At 40.8% G+C, this 19,364-nt stretch overlaps 1 long non-coding RNA gene across 1 annotated transcript; it reads left to right on the top strand.

The window, feature by feature from the left end:
- The first annotated feature begins 9 nt into the window (after positions 1–9).
- LOC122494406 lies at positions 10–6,984 on the top strand. Its single transcript, XR_006300153.1, has 2 exons — positions 10–1,029; positions 1,287–6,984. It is a non-coding gene; the product is annotated as an uncharacterized LOC122494406 (long non-coding RNA).
- Positions 6,985–19,364: the final 12,380 nt, after the last annotated feature.

The raw sequence follows: 19,364 nt of genomic DNA, 5'->3' as shown, positions 1-19,364 counted from the left end.
TCTGAGCCATCAGCCCAGAGCCTGACGCGGGGCTCGAGCTCAGGGACCACGAGATCGTGACCTGGCTGAAGTCGGAGGCTTAACCGACTGCGCCACCCAGGCACCCCTGTTGTCTTTTCAATAAACAGAACTGACATATCAGTAAGAAATAGATAACCCACAGAAAAATGGGCAGATGACTGGAATAGTGACTTCACACACAAAAGGAAATCCAAATGGCCAATCAGTGCTCAGATTCACTGGAATTAAGGAAACGCAAAATAAACTACAATGAGAGACACCTCCTACACCCCCCTGGCTTGGCAAACATTGAAGTCCGACAATAACAAGTGTTGGCATGGGTGCAAAGAACAACGGATACTCATGCATTGCTGGTGGGATTGTAAAGACACTAGTTTGGAAAATAGTTTTGCGTTAATTAGTAAAGCTGAAGAGATGCACTCCCCCTGACATCCCCCTAAAATCTCTTCCAATAACTTTAAAAAGTGGCTCCCAAAGTATGGTCCCTATTCTCAGCTGGTAGCATCAGCATCACCTGGGAAATTCTTAGAAATATAAACTCTCAAATGTAACCCCAGTTCCACTGAATCAGACACCTGAGGGTGGAGCCTTGTCATTTGTGAACCATCTGGGTGATGGTCATGAGCTTTCAAGTAGAAGAAGCACCACCTGAGAGAAATTTGTGAGCATGGGTACAGGATACATGATAAAAATGTTCACAGTAGCAACCACGTATCCATCAACAGGAACACGGTCCCTTCTATTTATACAATGGAATATTACACTAAAATACATGCATTAAAAATGAGTGCATTCCATGGACAAAACTTATGGTCAGTCATCATGTTGAAGAAAAGAAGCAAAACACAAATGAAAAAAAAAAACTCTGAAGAGAAGAAAGGAATTGATTACCATAAAATCCAGGAAAATGCTTATCAGTATTGGAGAAGGAAGGAAGTATGATCAAGAAGGAGCTTGCAGTGGAGCTGGAGTTTATGAGCGGCTGACAATATTCCCTGTTTTGACCTGGTAGGTGATTACATCTTCCTTGACTTTATGAGTATACTATAAACTGTATATATGTGCTTTTCCAAATATATATTGCCTTTTACAGTGAAAATAAATTTTTGTGTCTATCAAAGCTTTCACTATTGCTACCAAAATCAAATTTAACCAAATTATAACCTGCCTACCTTTGTAAGTCTGCTTGATTCTCCTTCCCGTTATAAGAAGCTCCTCCATAACATTACTACTTCTGTTCTTTTTTTTTTTATGTCTTCCTGCAGGGGAAAGAGAGTTGGGGACAGACTCGAAGATGACTATCAGCCAGAGTCATTATCCCTTCTTCTCCCTAAATGTGTAGAGGAGTTGAAAAGCAACCAGGCTTCTCAGTAAGCGAGGTTGATATCACCCATGTGATCCAAGGTTCTGCTCCCACTTTTGACTTGGTTGTTTATTTGCAAACTTCTTTAGTGATTGCTGTTAGACTGGATTCATGCACAGTTAGAAGGGAAGAAATAACACATTAGTTCTTCCAAATATAACAGTGATGGTACAGATGCTGGTTGGATCATACTTGAATTGTCTGAGTTTAAAGCAGAAGGTACTTCTCAAACAATTTTGAAGTCAGGTCCTTATTTTTCTTTTGTTTCAATTAAGACAGGTGTACCTTGGCCACAGGTCTACGGTGATTGAATTGATAGCTATTTATCCTACATGGATAATATCATTCTTTTGTCAATAGTAATGATCATGTGAGCATGAACACATGAAAAATATAGCTACATATTATGATACAACATACCAAGCACAGTGTTTGTACAGAGTAGGTGCTCAGTGAACACTCAACTGATATAAGCAGATCTGTCATATAAAAATATGTCTAAAATACAAGTATTATTATAAATTGTTATATAATTTAGCTGTCTAATTTTTCTGGTGTGTGTATTTACTTTATTATTATGTGAATATTTGTATATGGCATAAAATTAGCCATTTTTGGTGTGCATTTCAGTGGCATTAATTATATTCACAATGCAACCATCTAGCCACCCGGTTTTCACCCTCATTTTAATGACTTTGTTAGAATCGACTTTGGTATTTCAAATTGCTTTCTTAAAACTTCCTCTAACACAGCCGCTCCCTCTTCCTACACTTTATCTTTTGCCATCTTTGCCAGGTCCTTGGTCTCTTTTACAGCCTGAATCATGTGTGTTATCTCATATGTGGGGGACCAGATTTCTGTGTCAACAGGACTTTCTTTCCTTCTTCAGCTCAGCTTACAGTTGTCCAATAGTGGAAGCTGTTACATTAAACTATGGAGAATTAAAACAAAAAAAATCCATTCTTACTAGGAAAAATGTAGACTCTTGGTTTCAGAATCCTTTGGGACCCATCATGGGTTATCTAAAGTACCAAAAATTATTAGCCTGATGTCTTAGTGGAAGTACTCAGGATATTAATTCACCAGTTGTATATAATTCCCAAGTTAGTCTCTCGTGCCAAACAGTGACTAATTAAGCTGTGGATAATGTCATGCTGCAAGAGTGATAAAACAATAATGATGGTGATAATAACAATAGCTAACACTGAGTGCTGTTAGGTGCCAAGCATGGTTCTAAGGCTGTTATGTGCATTACTTTAGGTAGTCATCATAATAATCCTATGGCATATATACAGTCGTTAGCCTATTTTATAGATGAAGAAACCAAGACTCAGAGAGGTAAATTATATGTACACAGGTTATAGGATCTGAACCCAAGCAGATGGATCTCAGAGCCTTGCTCTTAGTCACCGTACTGTGACCCCTATTTAAGAGCAGAACCCAAGAGAATGCTTAATTCTCATGTCCCTTGTAGGAGGCTAGTTACTGCAGGTGAAAACATACAAAAATAGATTAGGAACAAGAATAACACACACACACACACACACACACACACACACACACACACACTCCTTTATTTCTTTGGGGGGTCAGTGAGAGGTGGAGCACAGAGCTGGGAGAATTAGCCTGTTAGTAATCAGTTAATAATAAGTGCTAAAAGAAAGGCATTTGGAGAAAAATATCATGGCAGTTTAGTTGGGAGGAGATTATTTTTAGCTACTATGCAGGAAGGAGTTGAGTATACAATGTAGAGCCATCAAAGATTTTTCGGCACAAAAGGAATATAATGAAAGCTATGCTTTTAGGAAAATAAAACTGCCATCAGTGACTATTATGGCCTGGAAGGAGAAAAGACTCAAGGTGGAAAGGCCAATTTAGAGGTGTCTATAGGAACCCACAGGACAGGTAGGGAGGGCTGGAATGAGGGCAGTGACCATAGGCATGGAGAGGTGGGGAGAGGCTCTACAGAGGAAGGCCAGAGCAATGGATATGAAGGGTCAAGTTGACTACAAGATTCCAATCAGGATGAGTGACAGAATGGGGTCTCACTAAGAGAAACAGAAAAGATGGGAGGAGAAGAGCACCTGGGAGGAAAGTGCAGGTACAGAATTTGAAGCTCTGGTAAGATGCATAGGGACACTGTTGAGGAATTTAACTTTGAGAGGGAAGTTAGAGTGGGGACCTAGAGTTATTGCAGAGCCTGGAGAGTGAAAATCATGGAAATGGAGGAGAATGTCAAGGGAAAATATAGAGTCAAATCAAGAGTGTTAAAGACAGAATCTTGGGGAACATTTACATTTAGAGGCAATAAGTAGTCAGAAAAGATAAAGTTAGACAGATAGGAAGAGTTGAGAGCAGCAAAGCCAAGGGAGGAGAACATGTGGAGAGCAAGGGGGTAAGAGACAAGATGAAAGGTCATGGAAGGCACAACAAAAGATGAGGCATTGGGTTTGGCAGTAGAGACTTGCAAGGAAGCAGCTTCACTTGAGTGGTGGGGGAGAGGGGGGTTTAGGGGATGAGTGTCTGGTGAGAAAGGGGAGGATGCAGCAAGTGTAGACACACCTCCCAAAGAGGTTTGTTGATGAGGCATACATGAGTATAGTTCAAAGTAGTAGAAGGATCAGGGGAAAGTTTGGTTTAGGAAAAAAGAGCCAAGGTTCAGGGACTAAGTGGAAGAATCCCAGTGGAGCAGAGAGAAAGAAAATGCGTGAGAGGGGGCAGGGAGAGAGTGAGAGAGAGAGATAACTGACACAACCAGAGTAGGCAGGCAGAAAGCAAGTGAGAACCCAAAGAGAGGGAGGCATTGGGCAGGAGAAGGGCCTTTCTTCGTCCAACACTTAAAGAGAGGAGGGGAAGATGAAGAAAGCTGTTGATGTGAGATATGAGAGGGAGAACACTTTGGGAGCTCATGGAGGAAGGCCAACCAGAAAAAATGAGAGCTTGGGCAGCATAGAAGTACTTGATCAAAGTGCAACAGGGTTGCAACAAACACAGAGAGAAGTATGGCATGTAGTCAACAGAGGAAGGACAGTGAAAGATACTGGGGAATGAGGGCCACCTGATGTTGGATAACACATATGGTGGAGCAACTACATCAGTTCTACGACTTTTTAAAAACTGGATTGTTTAGGCAGGGAGCAGATATGTAGGAGCAGCAGACAGTGGAATTCACTCTGGTTTGGGAGTTAGAATAGGAGTCCAACCGAGGCACAAAGGGTCAAAGTCACTAAGGAGTAGATAGAAAGGCCAGAGGACTGAGAGAAAAACATTGCCTAGTATGGTGGCGCTGGAGGATCAGCTCCCCTTTGAAGATAACCTGCTCTGGAAGCACAGCTGACTGACAGCCTCCAGTAGTCTCAGCACTTATGGATTCACTCAGTATTCGTCCCAGGCCAGGCTGCTTCCAGGCTGCACCAGTAAGGACTAAAGCCAGCGAAGGGACTAAATTTGGCCATCTTTCCCCATGTGGGACTCCTCTCATAATTAAGTGTGCTCAGGGACTCGGTTGGCTTGGTTGAGATTTTTCTCTGACTTTTTTTCTGGAGTCTGAAGCTCTTCCTACCCAAACCCTCCTGCCCTCTCTCCTTCTTAGTTATTAGAACTGCCTGCCAATTTGAAGACTCTCCCAACCTGAATCCCTCTCACTTTTTGCCTCCCAGGAATTTCCCCCCAAAAATCTCTCACATGTATAATTCTATTTTTGCTTCTGCTGTTTTGGAAGTCCTGAAGGGACACACTTGGGCTTGCTATTATTAGTGGAGGACCTAGTGATTGGAAGACGTAGGCAATGAGGTGACTGCAAAGATGTGAAGATTTTGTTTATGCAATTCCTTTTTGAATTATAGACTCACAGGAAGATGCAAAAATAGTACAGAGATTTCCCCTATACCCTTCACTCTGCTTTCTCCAGTGGTAACATCTTATATAATTAAAACCAAGAAATTGATATTGATATAATATTGTTAACAAGTTCATATGATTTGGGGTAATCTGTTTCTCATTATGTTCCTGTCTACATCATAGATATATTGATCTCATCTTCTTTGCAAAAGGCCACTTAAATAACAGTTCCTTCCAAGTCAACCAGCTCTATAACCGCAAGGTTTGTAAGATGCATAAATAAAGCCATTAGGTGGAGGGAAAAATAGAAAAATGACATATGTCTATTGAGGAGAGGGCTCCCCATCCACCCAAACATCCATCCATCCATCCATCCATCCATCCATCCATCCATCCATGTTTTTGCTAAGCTTTTCCTAAGTGTCAGGACCTATATTGTGCATCTACTGCATTAGAATACTGATATCAAAATGGTAGAAGCAGCTACCACACCTGTGCTTGAATTAAGATGCAGTGAGGAACCCAAATATATAGTTGTTTTGTGGGCAAAGGATATCCAGATTGGCCCTGTGATCATTTTTACCTAGGCAGTAATTCAACTGGTAGCAACCGTATGCTCAACAGCCAGGATCATGCCTTTTTATGAGTCACTGTAAAGCACCAAGTGCATTGACATATACTTCATAAATGCTAAATAATAACAAGTCAGTGAACCTAGAAGTATTGGATTCAGTATTCGAGACATTAAATCCAAGTTATTCTGTTCTAGAAGCAAGGCAAACAAATAAATCAGCCCCAAATCAAATAAAGCCCACATCCATCCCCGGCCAGCAGTGGGTGTTGTCTGGAACGCACTTTAGGTGCGAGTGGCTCTCTCATGAAGGGGCACTTGTTAGTACTTTACCTGACATATCATATACAGTACCTTGCCTGTGATTTGGGAGGAGAGTTTAATATCTGACCCACAGAAGACAACAGCAACACTATGTTCTTAAAGCTCCACTTCCCTTTATTTGATACCAGAAAATACTATCTGCTGAAGCTCTTGAGAAGAGCAACAGTCACCCACTGAGCAATTAGACTGATCCTGGTGGGAAGTCTCTGTAGGCAGTACTGGGAGACACTGTATGTATTTCAAAGCCAGGATTTAGTTTTCCTTTAAGATAGAAGTCTCTTCATGGCTGCCTGTGACTCCTTGAGGGTTTAGGCACACAATATAGAAAGCATGAAATGCTATGGATGCTATACTGGCAACAGAACTAGCCTACAGCACAGTTGAATGCTTTTCTGATTCACAGGCCAGAGCCTTGAGCAGCGTCTGGTTCTGTCTGATTTGGGATCTCTGGACACAGGCCCTTCTGTCTAGAAGTCTGCCATCTTGGTTCCACATGCAAACATGATTTACCTCCATCCACATCCCTTTAGTCATTTCATAGTGATGACATCCTTGGGAGCAAAGCCCAACCTTCCACAGCAAAAGATTGACGGCAAAGCCATTGTAAAATGAAGAGGTAATAACTATGACATCTCCAGGAGTGATACACACCAATGAGATCACATTTTGAATGGAGTCTAGAGGAGATTCTATCCTTTAACAGTCATTTCCAAAAGGATTTTACTCTCATTCAATTGCAGCCAAGGGGAAGGGAGCCAAAGACACCTAGATTTAGCCAACAAAGTGTTGAGGGGAGGAATGAGCCAAAGGGGAAGGTACAGAGCCAAGAAACAAAAGGTAAAAAAAAAAACATCAGAAGCCGACTTTGTTAATTCTTATATGAATACAAGTGATTTCAGCCAGTTGCTGCTTGGCCCAGACCTAACTCATCATATCTCACAGAACTAAATGTACACGTAGATAAAATGATGCTTACAGTGGTTAGGACAGTGGTTCTCAAATGTTACTGTGCATCCAGTTTACCTGGGGAATTTGTTAAAAAGGCAGATTTCTGTTCTTCAGCCTCAGAGATTCTGACTTGGTAGGTCTGGGATGGGACTTGAAAAATGTACATTTTTAGCAAGTACTCCAGTGATAGAAGCAGATGTATTGCCCATAATATATTAGAAGTCATTGCTTTAAATCACTGCCTTTCAATCTTTCTGAAAATGTGATATTAAGAAGTTTATAGAAATATTTTCCAAGTAATCCAGCCCAAACCTTTCATTTTGCAGATGAAGAAATTGAAGGCTTTGGTAACCTTCTCAAGGTCGCTAACCCAGTTAAAGGTGGAAAGTCAGGACTAGAAGCAAAGTCTAGTCACTGTGCCTTTTGCATTTACTATACTGTTTGGTTTGCATTTACTATACCTTCTCTCCTTCAAGTCCTGTTGGATATACATGCACATAAATAGAAATGAGAATGTGTGGATTAGTTTTTAAATTGTTATATTCTTTGAAGCAATTGGTGAGAACTTCAGTGTTGCCAAAGCAAACATTCAGAAGGAAATGGTACTTACCCTCTCCTAAGTCAATGGTGAAAAAGATGATAGAAGGGACTCAAAGTTGTCCTCTGAACAATCACAGTGTCTGGGTCCCCCCAGCTCAGTGCCTGGGATAAAACAAAAAAGTAAACAGTTGCAAGAAATTGTATTTGTTTCTGATGCTGCATTAAAATAACAAGTACTTTGCATAAGCTTTATTAGAATCAAATCAGATTTAAGTGTCATAATTATGCTCTTCATCTTTAGGTTAATTTCTCACTTTACTTTGTGAGGCCATGGTCAATTTAAGCTGAAGGGTTTTGTGTCTCAGCAAATTCCAGAGCTGTCTTGACAAGGATCACTGGAAGACTAGTCCATAGTAGTTAGAGGACCCTCTGATATGGGCTACAGGGCTCTGAGAACTTCACACTCACTTGTTTTCTGGTTCTTCTCTTTATATATGAAAATGAAAACTGAGTACATCCTCATTTCAAATGAATGGGGAATCAGAGAAGTTATTCCAAGAACAGTGACTAGATCTTCACAATTTAAGAGGGTGCCCTCATTCATGGGCTCATTCATTCATTCATTCATTCATTCAATATTTATGAAGACCTTTTATATCCCAGGCAGTTGTTCTGCTCAGTAGCTTATTGACTAGAAGGAGGGCAATGTGAAGCCTATAGACTAGAAGGTGGGTAAATATTGATTACCTACCAGTTACTCAAGTCATTTTTAAAAAAATGTTTATTTGTTTATTTTGAGAGAGAGAAAGCACAAGCATGAGCGGGGGGAGGAGCAGAAATGGAGAGAGAGAATCCCAAGCAGGATCCACACTGTCAGCACAGAGCCCAACTCAGGAACTGTGAGATCATGACCCGAGCCAAAATTGAGAGTTGAACGCTTAATGGATTGAGCCACCCAGGTGCCCTCATCATTTAATAGAAAGGTCATGTGTTGTGGAAGCAAGAGCACTCAACTGGGAGTCAAAAGATCCAGTTCAAATTTGGGGCCATTTTGACAACAGCAGAGTTTCTAAACTTCAACACTGCTGATACTGGGAGCCAAATAATTCCTTGCTGTGGGGAGAGCTATCCTGAACATGATAGGATGTACCTTGTAGGATGTCATTAAGTGATTCCTACTTGTGGCAATCAGACATGTCTCTAGACATTGACATTGCCAAATGTCCCCTTTGGGGGAGGCAAAATTGTCCCCAGTTGAGAATCACTGGTTATAGTAATAGCGACTAGTTTTGAGCACCTATTAGGGCATTGTGGTAGGGCTTTATATACACCACATTCAGTCTTGAAACTAGCATTTCAAAGTAAGCAATACTATCCCCACTTTACACGTGGTGAAATTGAAGTCCACAGATGTTAAGGAAACTGCACAATATTATACAACATGTAAGTGTTAGAGATGTGAACCCAGAACTTTGAACCTTAAGGCTCATGTTCATTGTTCCCTACTTTTTTCTTTTAAACCATTTTACCCATTCAAAAAAGTAAAGAGAATAATCTAATAAATACCTATGTACTTAGTACTCTGAATTTAACAAATGCTATTATTTTTTGTCATAGTTGCTTTATATCTTTTTTTGGCAATAAAGTGTTACAAAGATGAATCTCCCTTTTAGACTTTTTCACTCCTGTTCTTCTCACTTCCTTTCCCAAAATAACAATTCTATTGAACCATAACCTCCCTGGGAAAGACTATACTCCTTTTCCATGGATGTGTGTTCACAAGCCACATACAACACTCCAAAAAATGCACAGAAAGGGTACACCTTCTTCTGCAATTTGCTTTCTTTACTCAACATTATGTTTTATGGTTCTAATACTTTTATTTAATAACAGTATTAGAGGGAATAGGCCACTATGTTTTCAACCATTTGCCCCTTGGTGGGCATTTAGATTGTCTCCCACTGTTTGCTATTCCGAGTTGCACGGCCTGGAGCCCAAGTGTGTGTGTGTGTGTGTGTGTGTGTGTGTGTGTGTGTGTGTGTGAGTTTCTCCAGGATGCACATCTCAAAATGGGATTGCTGGGTCGCAGGCTGTGCACATCTTCAACTTTATTAAATATTGCCAAATCGTTTTACAAAATGATTGCACTAAATTACACCCCCTCCAACAGACTGTAAGAGTTTTCATTTCTTTACATCCCTGCCAATGCTCAGTATTTTCAAACTTTATGTTTGCCAGCCTGATTAGGGCGAAATAGCATATAATTATTATTTCAAAACCTTGTGTTCTTAACCACTCCTCTTACTGTCTACGCTGCTGGAAGCTTCAGTTATGTAAAATGGAGAAAATACCTTTGCCTATTTGTACGAGTAGTAATAAGTTCTTCTGGTGCAGTGTGCAAATGTGGTTTTTTTTTTAAGTATCAAGTGCCATTTTTGTACATTGCTGGTGGTAGGAGAGAATATTTGTAGTTTCTCTAGCAGACAGTTTGACATAATGTATCAAAATTTCAAACGCACATATATTTTCTTTTAACTTAAAAAAAAACTAAAAATTTCACAAAAATAGTGAGAATATCATAGAATTCCTGTGACCCAGATTGTCAAAATGTTAATGTTTTATAATATTTGCATTATAGTTCTCAATCTCTTTCTCCCTCTCATCTCTCCTCCTTCTTTCTTTCTGTATATATCTATATCTATACACATCTATTTGTAAATGCACACACACATATATTTTATTGCCAAGAGTTTACTTCTGAAAATTTTCTACAAAGACATTCCATTATTTAACCATTGAAAAGTTGTCAAAATCAGAAAATGAACAGCAACATAATACTATTATATAACCCACATATCTTATTCAAATTTTATCTACACTCCAACAAACGTCCTTCATACTAAAATATTTTCTTCCTCTTCCAGGATCCAATGTAAAGTCATTTGTTGTATTTAGTTGTCATGTCTCTTTAGGCTCACTGGAGATGGACTAATTCTTTGGTCTTTTTTGTTTTCAGGGTATTTTTGAAAAGTATTGATCAGTTGTTTTGTAGAATATCCCTCATTTTTGGTTTATCTAATGTTTTCTCATAATTAGATAGAGGGTATGCATTTTTGGGAAAAATACCACAGAAGTGATGTTGTATCCTTCCTCAGTGCATCAGAGAAGTACTCAATTGCAGTCAGTTTGCCCAATTACTGGTGATGTCATTTTGATCACTTGGTTATGGTGGTACCTGCCAAGTTACTGTTTTTTCCTTTAAATTTTGTTTAATGTTTATTTATTTTTACTCCCATGTGAGTTGGGGAGGGGCAAAGAGAGGGGGAGACACAGAATCCAAGGCAGGCCTCAGCCTCCAAGCTGTTAGCAAAGAGCCCAATGTGGGGCTCCAACCCATGAACTGTGAGATCACAACCTGAGCTAAAGTCAGACGCTCAACTTACTGAGCCACCCAGGTACCCCGCTGTTTTTCCCTTTGTAATGATCTTTTGGGGAGATATTTTGTGACTGTGAATATATTCAATTTCTATCAGGATGGACTCCTAGATTTAATAAGTTGATTTGGGTTACTAACCTTATTGTGATGACCAAAGTATTTCATGCTTGGTCAGTGAACACTCATTCAAGCCTACTTCTGTGTTCTTTTGATACATCCCCATTATTCTTTGGCACTTCGCCACTTTCTGTCACTGTAAGATGCCCCACGTTCATCTCATGCCCACCCAGATCTTGTCCTGGAACTGACCATTTTCTAAGGAGTCCTGGTTCCTTTGCGTGGAGAATGGTATTTAGAAACCAAGATATGGGTGCTAGGTGTGTTCTTTGTTATGGGTGCACTTAACTTTGAACCTAGTGATTTCTCCTTCAGAAATTCTTGCAACAGGTATAAAATCATTAATTGCAGCATTATATAGAATAGCAAAAGGCTAGATATGACCTAGGGGTTCATCAATAGGGTTAAATAAACTATTTAAGTGCATATAATTGAATACTATGCATCCATAAAAGATTGAGAAATTATTTCCAACATAGATTAAATTAAAAAATCAATTTATAGAACTATGTATCCAGTATGTTACTATTTATGTACCAAAAGGGGAATATATATACATGTACACACATATATTATATATGTATATGTGCTTGCTGATAAATATATAAAATAGCTCTGGAAAAGCTTACAAAATCCAGAAACATTGACTGTGGATAAAAGAACTGAGCATTCGGGTAATAGAGGGAAAAAGACTTTCATTATAAACTTTCTCATACCATTCAAATTTGGGACCATATGAAGCATTAAAAATACTATAAAATATAAAACAATGCATCACTTTAATGCAAAGTATTTATTACTGTCTCAAATATCAAAAGAGGAAATCTGTTTTCTGGGACAATAGTCTAGCTAAAAACACAAGTGCAACTGGATAATTATCTCTCAGTATCAATAAAAACAGTCGTATACTTTTATGATTTAACTTCTCCATCTGTGATATGGGTGTAATATTTTTATCCTAGAAGCCAGAGCAAAGGCAGGTGAAGCAAGAGTGAAAACAAAGTGCCAAGCTACTAGGACGGCTAGTCATCACATATTCTCACATTTATGGGATTTTAAGAGACATTTGTTGAATAAAAGAATGGATGGATAAAGTTATAAGAGAAGGAAGGCGGGAGGAGAATTATATTTCACCACTTGAGTTTCAGGAAAAGAACTTTTAAAAGCACAGGAATACATTAAGGAGCAGTCCTAGATAATCTAATGCATTGTTGTTACTCACTACTTTAGTGATGCCCCAGGCAGGCCACACAGCCCACCAGTCAGGGAGTCAGGGAGCTGTGTCCATAGTCTGGCTCTGCCACATTAGCCCTGTGACCTGGGGCAACTTATTTAACCAATTTGTGCCCTGTTTCCTATCCTGTAAAATGGGACTTCTAGGGTAGCTGTGAGGATTACATGAGTTATTACATGTAAAGCATTTAAAACTGTGCTGACTCATGGTAATCACTCAAAAAAATGTAAGCTATAATTTGTTTTTATCTTTATTTTATTATGGTAATACCACTTAATATGAGATCTACTCTCTTGGCAAAATTTTACATGTACAATACAGTACTGTTAGCTAGAGTCACAAAATGGTATGGCAGATCTCTAAAACTTATTCATCTTTTTTAAAAATTTTTATTTGTTTTTGAGAGAGACAGAGACAGAGACAGAGAGAGAAAGAGCACAAGTGGGGGAAGGGCAGAGAGAGAGGGAGACAAAGAACTTGAAGCAGGCTCCGGGCTCTGAAGTGTCAGCATAGAGCCTGACGCAGAAGCCCAAACTCACAAGCTGTGAGATAATGACCTGAGTTGAAGTTGGATGCTTAACCGACTGAGCCCCTAGAATTTATCCATCTTGTATGAGTGAAACTTTACATCCGCTGACATGCAAGTCCTTGTGGCAACTCCCTTTGTATTTTCTGCTCTTATGAGTGTGATTCTGTGACTGGCTTATTTCACTTAGCATAATGTCTTCTAGATTCATCCATGCTGCTGCATGTTGCAGAATTTCATTTTTAAGGCTAAATGATGTTCCATTGTGTGTATGAACCACATTTTTTTCACTCATCCATAAAAGGACATTTAGTTTGTTTCCATATCTTGCCAATTGTGAATAGTGCTGCAATGAACACAGGGGTGCTCATTTTCAGGATATATTTTCAGGATCCTGATTTCAATTCTTTGGAGTAAATATCCAGAAGGACTGCTAGGTCAAATGGCACCTATTTTTAATTTTTTGGAGAAACCAGTCTGCTGTTTTTCCCTAAGGGCTGCAACATTTTACATTCCCACCAACAGCACACAGCTTTTCCAGTTTCTCTACAACTTCCCCGGCACTTATGGCTCAAGTTATAATTCTTACCATCATGAAACTTTAGAAAGAGAAGAGTCCTCAGAGTATCTAATTCATGTCTCTTATTTTATAGGTTATGAAATACATAAAAATGGGGCTCAAGGGGAAAAAGTGGTGGTCCAATGTAGCATAATTAACCAGAGCAGAGTCAACCCTAGAACATCAGTGGTGGGATTGTCAGCTGTGTTAGACTGTAAATAACCACAGATTCCTCGTAGCCCCTCCCATCAAGGGGACAGGCCTATTTCCCCACTCCTTGAATGTAGTGTGAGATCTGAGCCTCAGCCTCAAGCGGTCCTGCAGTTTCTGATCTGACTCTCTTGGACACTGCTACTCGGTGACAAGGCTTGGGCTAGCCTGTGGGAAGATGAGAGACCACATGGAGTGCAGACAAGAAGTCCCGGTGGAGGCTGTCCTAGACCACCAACCAGCTGGCCAACTGCCAGGCACATGAGTGAGATGCCCCCTCCCCAGATCATCCAACTCCAGCCAAGCCACCAGCAGACCACAAAAATCAATTGAGTTGGTCTAGACCAACAGAGCTGCCCTAGCTGTCCAGCCATCCTAACCATCCCATGGAACTGTGAGCTAAATAATAAATATTTGATGTTTTAAGCCACTAACTTTTGGAGTGGTGTTTTATACAGCAAAAACTGATAATGAACCCAGGCCTCTCTTCAATAACACCACATTTATAATTCATCTCTAGGATGTCTGGATGACCAACTATGCACCAAGATTAACTATCTCTCCCACCCATGTGTTGCCTGGTCCATGTCCCTTTATTCTCAGGAACACCTCTGGCCTCTGGGTGGGATCCTACCAAGGGCCCGGGGGTGGGGGGAAGGTCCATGCCTCCCAGGGTCATAGACCATAATTCTCCAGCAACAGCAAGAGAGATTGGCACAGGACCCAGGGAAGTGTTGTCTGTAGAGCCTCCTTATGCTACTTCTTCCTTTGCAGTCTCTAGACTGCTATGCAAATATGTTGGTAAGTTATTCCTGTATGAATAAAAGGGAGGGGGCTTAGCTAGTACTGGCTGGGAGGTGCTTGGCAAACAGAGGAGAACATCCTATAAAAATGAAAGCCAGAGAGTGATTTTCTGGAGTCATAGGATTCCAAACTTTCATTTTTCACTCTCCTTTTCTCCCTTTTACTTGGCTTTCACTAACAGTACACCCTCCCCGACCTCCCCAGCCCCTCAAGGTGTCTATTTCCATTTCCAGAAATCAACTAAGGGTTTCCTGGTTCCCATTAAATTTCATGCCTATATCCTTCACCCATTCCCTGTCCCTCCAACTTTAGGCATTTTTTTCATTTTTCTCCTTTAAGACTTTCATCCTAACTGCTCTCATAGTTGAAAAAACACTAGACTTCTGATTAAAGTCCCAAGATTCTTCTAATCACAATCTTACAAAGTTCCAACTCCTCGATTACTAGGAGGCCAAGTGGCAAAGAAGAACCTGGCTTAGGAGTCAAGAGTGAAATCAGTTGGGGGCCTGGAAATCATGAGGGGCAGAGAGACTGATGAGAGAGAGTGAGCTAGGGTCAGATTGGCTGCTATTCCCTTCTCACCAGGGCTCATTCCCTCGCTCCTTGTTTGGTCCTAGACACAGCGTTCATAATTCTACCATCTTTGAACTGCACGATGGTTTTCTGTGAATGGCAAGATTCTCACTTGCCATTCTTGGACTGTTGGAATACACTGAGGTAGTTTTGATCACTCTTATCAGCCTGTGGGGTATTTGGTACTTTTGAGAGGTGATTAGAGGAGGGATGAGGAAATCTCTGTGTTGTCACCCTGGAAACTCTGGTTCGTGACCTTATCAGCCCTTCTGGAATTTCCCTGGTTGGTTTTCTGTGCCAAATGGAGAACTCCCACTTTAATTAAAATTTCTGGGCATGTGTAATAGAAATGGTTGCAGTGATATGACAGGAGGCATCAGAAGGTAGTTCAGGTTTTAGTCTTCAAGGGAGTTGAGGTCTGCCGGCCAAAGCGCAAATGCCCCTGAAGGGGAAAACAAGATATCCCAAGGACAGTGATATAAATGTAAACCGCCTCTGGGCGTGGGCGTCACATGAGCTCCTTCGTCTTTCAGCAGGAATTTCCCAAACCTGACCACATTCCCAAGTGCTAACAGAGAATGGAGGAAACATGGCAATCAGAGCAGTCAGTATGGAAAACAAACTGCTTACTCTTTACAGCAAGGGGACTGAAGTTTTTCAAGAGAAAGATCTAGCTGCTCTTCAATTTATCAAAACATGACAGGGCAGTGATTACAAATGCAAATATAACCTTTCGGGGCTACAAGTAAAACAATACTCACAGCTAAGCTTGTTTCCCTGTTGCCAACCTGCACGCAGTAGGCAGTTCAGTCTGGATTCCTTTCTGAATGCCAGCGTTTTTGTAACCCTATCATCACAAATCCTGCTTCTGTTTGTTTGTTTGGAGAGGGATGTAACTACTACCCACTTTAAAGGATGACTATATACTTCCCTTTCTGTAGCAAACTTAAATATGAGATAATATCTTCACTTTCCCCTTTGAGATCCAACAAATATAAGAAAAACTATGAGGTGCTAGCTACCGCGAGAGGCATTATTGCCTAGAATTTTCACAAGGCTTTTGTGAAGGAGGGATATCTGTTAACGTGTCCCCATTTTACAGATGCCAAGACAGACTCCAAGTGCTTAAGGGGCTTGGCTAGGATTAATTACTTGGTTATTATTGAGAAACAGAAAAGAGATCTGAACCCAGGTATCCTGAGTCCAATACCAGTATACTTCCAGAATACCCCTGCAGTTGAGTGCTTGGTGATGAAAAAGCAAAAACATATTTGCAGCCTGACTGTATTTTTGTGGGAGCATGGTGAAGTTGAAGAGGGAAAAAATATCTATAGCACAGGAACTTGATTGGCAATAGAAGAGAGGCAAGAAGAAAGGGGTTCTGATCTATTTTCAATTGCATCAAGCAAAAACTTTAATTAACCATCTCTCCCTTAGGTTTCTTTACAGTATACCCATTTCTTGTGTGACACTATTCACTTGTGCCTATCGGTGGGGAATGTCCTCCTTGGTCCAGGGTTTTTTTGGGGGGTCATCTTGTTTCATCAGGACACACATGATTTCAATGTGATCACCCCAAACTGTGGTGGGCAGCTAGGTTTTAGTGCCAAGGTTTGGGAGAAGTAGAGTTTGGGCATACAAAGTAGTCCTTGCCGATTACTAATCAGGCTCAGATCTGTATTTATCTTGTTAAATAATGAAAATTCAAACAAGTACACTTTAGAGATCTAATTGACGTTATTAAACGATTCAAGAATGGGCAGCATCCCACCTAGCAACCCCTATCTAGAGGGTGCTCTGAGGAGGAGCCTAGGAGAGTCCTAAATGGAAGGTTTGTGTAGAAGGAAGGTGGGGCAAGAAAGTTTTTGGCAAAAGGGAAGGACTGTTGTGGGCAAGGTGGCTTTCCCTTAAGGGGAAAAGCAAAGGGTCTTATCATGCAGACTATCTCATTTTTTGCTGGGGTCGAGGGATGGGGGTATGGATTGAAAAAGCCCAAGTCACAAACTCATTGGTGCTGACTGAAAAATTCCCGACTGACTGGTTAAGACTAGATTTCTAGGGGAGGTAGAAACTGCAGTTAGATTATGTTTTAACCCTGCTTTGGGAATTAGATCTAAGTTGGCCTTTGGTTCTTTTGTTCTGTTTTGTTTTTTAATTTTTTAAATGTTTATTTATTTTTGAGAGAGAGAGAGACAGAGTATGAGAGGGGCAGGTGCTGCAGAGAGAGAGGGAGACACAGAATCCAAAGCAGGCTCCAGGCTCTGAGCTGTCAACACAGAGCCCGACGCAGGGCTCGAACTCACGAACCGTGAGATCATGACCTGAGCTGAAGTCGGACGCTTAACCAACTGAGCCACCCAGGCGCCCCTGGGCCTATGGCTTTTGTTTTAATAACGTAGACTCCCCTCCCTGAAAATGGGACATTCACTAAAATATGGAGCTTCCTCATAGAAAGGATCATACAGACACATTTCCTTCTTTGAGCCATGACTCCCTGTCACAACACCTTTGGTTCGGCATCCTTTCTGCCTGACAAAGGTCTCCATCAGCAGACTTGGTCCAGCCTGTGGTAGCCTTAAGGGGCAGCTGGACTAGACTCTTAGGAGCAGACCCAGTTGACTACAGTAGAATCTGAAAGACTCAGCACTGCTCCTTCCATTCACCTTTAAGATGACAAGCTAAGCTTCATTAAGTGAATTTTTCCCTCATTTTATTTTTTCCAGAGTTTTATTTTTAACTTTTCTGGGAAAAGTGTTTAAGAACCACAAGGAAGGGTATTTATTTTTTCAATTCATGAAGTTTCCTTATCACCACCTTCTGGGTATATCTGTTGATAAAAATGGACAGTGATATTAGCTCTATTATTGGCCTCCCTTACTACACTTGGGAGATTTCAGAAGATTTGGTTTACTAGATATTTCTATCTCCATATGTCAATGGTGATTTGGGGGAAGACAACAAAAAAACATGAAGAAATGGGATGTGTACAAATTTTTTTCCACAATAAATGACACCAAAATCTGTCATTTTTCCTACACTTGAGTTTTTGAAGAAGTTTGGTAGATGAGTTAAACTTGGCTCTCAGCTGGCTTTGCTTGAGAATGATCAGTCCCTTCTGGAGGAAATTCCATATACTGGTGAATTTGGGGGGAAGATGCGTTAGAATGTGCACATTATTTCCCTAACTCTATATGAGTACAAAGAACACAACTGCTGACTGTATCAGAGGGGAGAATGGAGGGTGTGTGGTTGCCCAGTTACCCAACCAGAATCATGTTGGATTCCAGCCTCGCTTCCCCACACCCTCCCACAGGAGACTGACATTTAGACAAACGTGTTCTCAGTCACCGGCGCTGCGCCCGATGCAGGGTATGGCTCTGAATGGCTCTGGCATCTGTTTTGTCTTGCCTCATGCCCACATACTGGGGCTGCTTGTTTTCATCCAATAGCAATTAGCACCGTGGTAAATGCCTTGTGCCCTGTGCTAATTCAGAAGAATAAGCATGTCACACTCTGCCAAGAATTACAGCTAATCACAGAGGGCTCCGGGCACACCTGCCCTTTCATTAGGCTTTTGTTTTAAAATGAGGGGTTGGTGCAACCTGAAACATTACATTCTCCTCTTGGTTAGGGATAACCATGGAGACCCAGGGGAGGCCAGGAGTGCGGGCAGGAGTGCCAGTCCTGAAGACATGTTTCCTATGAATGAGAACAGACAGCAGCAGGGAACTCAGGCTACTATTTCTAGTGGGGCGACTGCTAACAGGGTGGGCCCGGGGAATGTTCCATGAATAGGCAGGAGCATTGCTTTGCAGTGCCTGATGCTAGAGACTGTTCAGCAACCATGGTAGATGTAATATACAGGAATAAAGACCGGAACCGAAGCCACTTACGGGGTAAAAGGCTCTTTAGTTATTGTTTCCTTTTAGTCTCATCATCTAACCTGGCAACTGTCCTTTTTCTAAGAATGCACTGTTTATCCCAATCGATATTTATCACTCATTTTAGTTTTTGAAAAGTCAGGGTAATTAAGGGATAATTTACCTTCAGGGAAATTCACCCTTTTAAAGTGCACAGTTCTAGGAGTTTTGACGAATGTGAACAGTCATGTAACCATTACCACAATCAAGATCTAGAAAATTCCGCTGCTCCTAAAAATTCCTTCTTGCTCCTTTTTCTGTCACTCCTCCTTTCCAGCCCCCAGACCATGTCATCACTGAGCTTATGTCCCTATTATTGTTTTTTTATTCCAGAAAGTCATATAAATGAAATAATTAAGCAGTTTCTTGTTAGTGGCT

Source organism: Prionailurus bengalensis, chromosome E2 (genome assembly GCF_016509475.1).
Source record: "Prionailurus bengalensis isolate Pbe53 chromosome E2, Fcat_Pben_1.1_paternal_pri, whole genome shotgun sequence".
NCBI lineage: Eukaryota > Metazoa > Chordata > Mammalia > Carnivora > Felidae > Prionailurus > Prionailurus bengalensis.
The sequence above is the reverse complement of the archived record's forward strand: the minus strand, read 5'-3'. Positions and strand labels throughout refer to the sequence as shown.